The sequence below is a fragment of the Mus caroli genome, unplaced genomic scaffold (assembly GCF_978045245.1).
Source record: "Mus caroli unplaced genomic scaffold, Mus_caroli_1 scaffold_15, whole genome shotgun sequence".
Classification (NCBI taxonomy): Eukaryota; Metazoa; Chordata; class Mammalia; order Rodentia; family Muridae; genus Mus; species Mus caroli.
The window spans coordinates 54,012,776-54,018,484 of NW_028227270.1; the positions used below are offsets into that span (position 1 = coordinate 54,012,776).

General features: G+C 44.5%; 2 pseudogenes; both read right to left on the reverse strand.

Annotated features, from left to right (window-relative positions):
- Nucleotides 1-3,066: 3,066 nt before the first annotated feature.
- Nucleotides 3,067-3,872, reverse strand: LOC110288897 (protein FAM220A-like; annotated as a pseudogene).
- Nucleotides 3,873-3,928: 56 nt separating this feature from the next.
- Nucleotides 3,929-4,136, reverse strand: LOC147000905 (small integral membrane protein 10-like protein 3 pseudogene; annotated as a pseudogene).
- Nucleotides 4,137-5,709: the final 1,573 nt, after the last annotated feature.

Consider the following 5,709-nt stretch of genomic DNA (forward strand, 5'->3'; position numbering starts at 1 on the left):
TAATTTTTTGTGGCTATCCTCTCAGTTGGATATTTGTGTATGTATCACTGTTATACATGAGACTGTATCTTCACCTGTAGATCTATAACATCATGTCAGTTTCTTCTTTGTTTAAAGACAGAAATAATCATTTCCTTAACCATAACTACTCTATCAAAAATGGAGGGACACAAAACCTGTCACTGACAATCATGAATCAAGAGTTGACTAGGGTTGGTAGTTCCATTTGTATCTTAGTAGGTGTAGCAGAAGTTCCATGTGTTCATTAACGTGTTCTAACTCCCAGGGTAGTCACAGTAGGACTGCATGCCTCTTTCAGTTTCCATGCTCACTCAGAATATGCTGCCTCCTCTCTTACAATACTCTCTTTGAGGAAAAATAAATTAAAAAATAAAAGCCTAAGAAGACACTGTGTGTTCAAGAACAACTAAGAGGCTGCCTTTGTCGAACAAAGTTAACTATGATTTAAATCTTGATATAAAGTAATCTGCAAGTGATTCAAAATGAGGATAAGAGATGTCTTCTGTCTGAAACTCTCCATAAAATTCCACCATTACCAGGGCCACCTCTGACAAATTCTGCGATATGCTGTGAACATATATTTAATAAGGATCATGACAAATGACTCTATATGGAGTATAAATTATAAAAACTGTCTTGTGTTTTCTATACATTTACCAGGAATCTTTCAGGCTAAGATGACTATCAGTATGTATGCAAGTAGTGCTAACTTTTTACACTACTCTCCATGTATAACTTGGATTCATCCTTCTTTTATTAAGATAATGCTATACCATATCCCCACTCTCATGCCCTTGGGTCAGCTCACACACATCTCTTCCACCAGGGCCAGCTCTATTGTGCAGTTCAGGTAAGGTGCAGAGCCCACTCTCCTGAGTGCTGCAGCCTGTGAGATGTAGGGCCAGTTCACCTACTGCCATGACACCAGTGCCAGCTCTCCTGACTGCCACAGGTAGTGAGGGATATCACGCCTGCACCCATGTCACCTCAAGGAAGAGACTTCCCACACAGACAGTAGCTCTGAAAAATGACTCTTGTAGAACGAATGTATATTCATAAAGGATATTTCCATTTGTAATGACATCTCCCTCTGTATTCCCGAGAAAACTTACCTAGGTAGGTCTACAAAAACTGCAGATATGGAGAATACAATGACCCAGATATACATACTAGGAGGTATGGCCATGTTAGAGGAAATGTATCACTGTGGAGGTCAGGCTTTGAGGACATACAGATGTTCAAGCACACGTGGTGTGGAATCTAGCCCCCTGGTTGCCTTCTGATCAAGATGTAGAACTCTATGTTCTTCCAGCACATCTGCCTACACACTGCCATGTGACCTGCCATGATGATAATGGGCTAACCCTCTGAAACTACAAGCCAGTGCAATTAAATGTTATCCTTTATAAGAGTTGCTATGGTCATGGTGCCTCTTCCTAGCAATAAAACCCTAAGACACACAATAAACCTAATATTTGTTCAAGAGGACTTGCTGACCAAATCTTAGTTCATATTTTTTTTTAAAATGAAGCCAGCCTTTCTACACACCAGCCTTCCTTTGCTATTAAAATGAATGAGAATTAGCTGGAACTTACATTTACTCATCTTTGTATCTCTAATGTAACCATGTTTACATATTTGTAACCTCTTTGTTTCTACAGAAGTCAACTATAGAAGGTATGTGATGTGTTGTCCCTTTACCTTTTTACCCACCAATCTCGTTTGACTGGTGTACTCCTTTGCTAACTTTAGAATGAGGCATAACCAGTAAGCTAAGTACAGTGATCACCATTACATAGAAGGAGGGGAGGGAGGGCAGTGAGGCCACTGTTCAACCTTTTGCTCTTCTACTCATGGCAAAGCCATGTGGAAGATACAAGATGAGTGTAGCTGCATCTCATCTATGGGGAACCATTCTACTCTCTTCCCCAATGTTAAACGGATGAACGGCTCCTTAGTTGTCAGCATCTGAACCCTTCTGGGAGACTTCTCACCACTTTGTAAACTTTATTACAGCCAGAATCATGAGCTATAATCACTGTTGAAATAGGTCAAGTTTACATGTGTCCAAAACCAACAGGGTTTAAAATGATACTTATTGGGGGAGAATCTAACACATGTATAATGTGTTTTATTTAAACATCCTCCATGTTCCTTCACCTCAAATTAATACTTACCCCCACTTTTTTGTGCTAAAGAACAGACTTTCCCAAAACACTTAAATAGCCCATGGCATAGTAATTTAGGACACAATATAAATGACATATACAGTCAGGTTCCCCATTCTCCCATGGCTGTTTTAAACTCTGTCTTGGGTAGGGAGGCTTTAAAATGTCCACCCTTTAAATGACCTTTATTGAAGTTATCAACAAACCACAAAGCGAAAGTCACTTTGGAAAAAAATCTTAATGTAAAAGAAATCACAAGTCCTGGGCCGGTGTAAAGGAAAATGCTTCATTGCTTCATTTGCCATCTATGTTCTGTCAGCAGGAAAGCCTCAAACTCTTCTGTAATTTTAAATTATCCTCAATTAAATATTGCAACTTCTCCAAAGTGCCTCCATTAAAAACTGCAACTCAGGCGGAAAGAGGGGGACATGTGAGAAGGGACCTCTGGCTGCAGGTCACCGAGTCAGTACAGTGCAGAAATGGTAAGCAAGACTCTTCATGACCAAAGCAAGGCTTACAAGAAGTGGAGGGCATAGCCTACAGACCTCCACTTCCATCAGATGGCCAGAGGTGAGCTGAGGCAGGTAGCATCCGAATGCTTGTCCTTAAGGATGGGTCTCCATGATTTAGAACTCTGTGCTAAAGGTTCCTGTCTGATCTTATATGGGGTAGATCAATCATTTTCCCGGGGGGGGGGTTCCCAGTTCTGAGCATCTTTCCGAAAGGATTGAGAGTATGCTCGGAAAAACGTCCTTCTGCATCAACCACCGAGGTGTGTCTGGTTCACAGGAAACAGCACGAACTGAATGGCTGCAGCATACACCAGACTTAATGCAAAAGAAACTGTAAGACAACCTTTAAAATTAATCTGCTATTTTTATTGTTCTGCTTGAACCTTAACTATGGCATCAGAGACTTGCTAATCTGGAAGATTGCAGAGTCAGTGACCCCATGACTATCTGCAGACCATCTGAAGTACTTGAGAGCTTTCTCACCTTTTACTGTTTCCTCTGAAAGCACGGGATTGAAACGGTCAAGGGACACACATCTCAGCTCATCTTCTGGGAGAACTTTATAATAGGGGTAAGCATACGGCAGCTGGCACAGCTCAGAGTATCGGTGAGACAGTTCTGACCAGGTGCCTAGCCCCTTGGGGACAGCACTTAGTGGGTCACCTCTTAGGAATCCCACTTCCCTCAGTTTTGGATGGCCTGGCTGTCCTGACACCCAGGACTCTCCTTTGAGGTATTGTCCACGGTTGTCAGTGGCTCTGGGCTCTTTTCCTGGCCAGGCACTTCCTAGTGCATCCCCAATGCCACAGGACATCCCGGCTAGTTGTTCTTCTGAAGGAGCAGGGGACAGAGCCACAGCCTTGCCGAGGGAGGCTGCTGGAGCTGAACTTCTCCCCATTAATTCTTTCAGAGACTGAAGCACTTTGAAGCCACCATGACTCAGGAGGCTGGCCTTGCTCTGACCATGCTTCATGTCTGAGGCTGCCACCGCCATGGCCAGTGACTTTCTATGGCTATCTGCTATAGGCAGGTCTGTCCAAGAAGGCACAACTGATGCTCTGGGGTTCCTCTTCTGACTTCTTTCCTTAAGGCCACATGCTAGTTTGTACGGGTCACCTCCTTGGGACTGCTTGGCCAGGCAGACACCCAGGGTCCCTCTCCCAGCCTTCATGCTCTGTGCCCTCTGATGCAGTGAGTCGGGTGAGGCCTATCAGTCAAGGATGGCTTTCAGTGGATCTCAATGTGAACCTGCAGGCATACGTTGAGTATCATGGAAGCCAAGATGTAGAGGTAGGGAAAGTTGATGCGCAGCCGCCAAGCCAGTTAAGTCAAAGAAGAGGAGCAGCCTGCAGGTCAGCCCCTTGCAGAAGACTCCATAGGAGCGGACAGCTGAGCGCGACAGCCGGACAGCCAGAGGCAACAGAGCCTTAGCCATATAGAGATCCGCCAAGCCCCCACTGCCCGCCCGCCTGCCTTCCCTCCCTTTCAGAGCCCCATAGCCCCAGGCCTCCTACCCAGGGCCCACTGCTCATTGTTCAGCCATCTGAGGGAGCAATGGAGACCATACCTAGGCAGGCAGGAGGGCAGGGCCCCGGGGAGCCAAGTATGCACATCACTTTCCTGAGGAGACTCCCACTGCTTACCCTTTATAACAATTTATGCTCCAATGTCTTTGCTTTAACTTTCTTAATTTCTTGTTACCACTCAGTGCTCCCTCTTTGTGTAGGGGTGAATTTTAGCATTGTCTAAGCTCCACCCCACAGTTCCCTGCCAATAGCTAGGTAAACTCCCCACCACAGTTACCTGGCAATAGCCAGGTAAGCCTGACCCACTTTAAAAGGGGCTGCTTGCCCCCTCCTTATTCTCTTGCCTTCTTGTTCCTTCTCTGTCCCTTCATCCCTTTCCTCTCTCTCTCCATTCCCTTCCCCCCTCTCCACATGCTCATGGCTGGTCTCTACTTCGCTACTCTTTTCATTGTCTCTGTCTCTCTCTTTTGCCTTTCTCTGCCTCTACTTACCCTCTTAACTCCCCTCCCCGTGCCCTGAATAAACTCTATTGTATACTATACCATCCTCTGCCTAGTCCCTCATGGGGAAGAGATGCCTCTGCATGGGCCTGCTGAAACAACCTCATCCTCCATACCTCACCACACCTCCATAGAACTTATCTCTTTTTATGAACACATCAGTGGAGGTCAATCGACTGTATAAAGGAATCCTCTCAGAATGACTGTCTCCCTCAAGAGCCATAGCTCCTCCACACAGGGTGAGATATTATGAGGCTCTTAGAAACCATGCTTGTTGCATAGCTGGTTTTAGCTTCTGCACGATTGTCCAAGGAATATTAGTCACAGTGTGATCCTGATTGAAATGGTCCTGACATTTCTAGCAAATATGGTTTTACTGTAGATATAACTATACCCGGCTCTCACCACCTTTCTACCATTTCTCCCTAAGAGATCCCTGAGTTTCAGCATTAGTGGTTTGATAAAGGTATCACATCTGGATCAGTGTCCTCCACACTTTGACCAACTGTGAGTCACTGGATTATTCTCCATCTACCACACAATTAAATTTTCTGTTGGGTGGTAGAAGGTGCCTGAGTCTGTGGGTACAATGATAAGAGCTTGGGGTCATTTAGTTACTGGTTTCACCCATAAGAAAAAAAGGAATAGGTTCTCCCTAGGGCATAGCACCTAGATATATCCAGCTTTATCATCTGATTAACATCACCAGTTATTAGTTACTGTCCATGGAATGAGCTTTAAATTCAACCAGAAAATATTTGGTCACTCCCATAACTTTGCTATCCCTATTGCTCCACCGGCACTTCAATTTGCCTGACCATTTATTCTACTCCCTGTGTTCACTGCTGAGTAAGACTGTTTATTCAGGGACTAATATCCAATATATATAAAGAACTCAAGAAGGTGGACTCCAGAAAGTCAAATAACCCCATTAAAAAATGGGGCTCAGAACTGAACAAAGAATTCTCACCTGAGGAATACC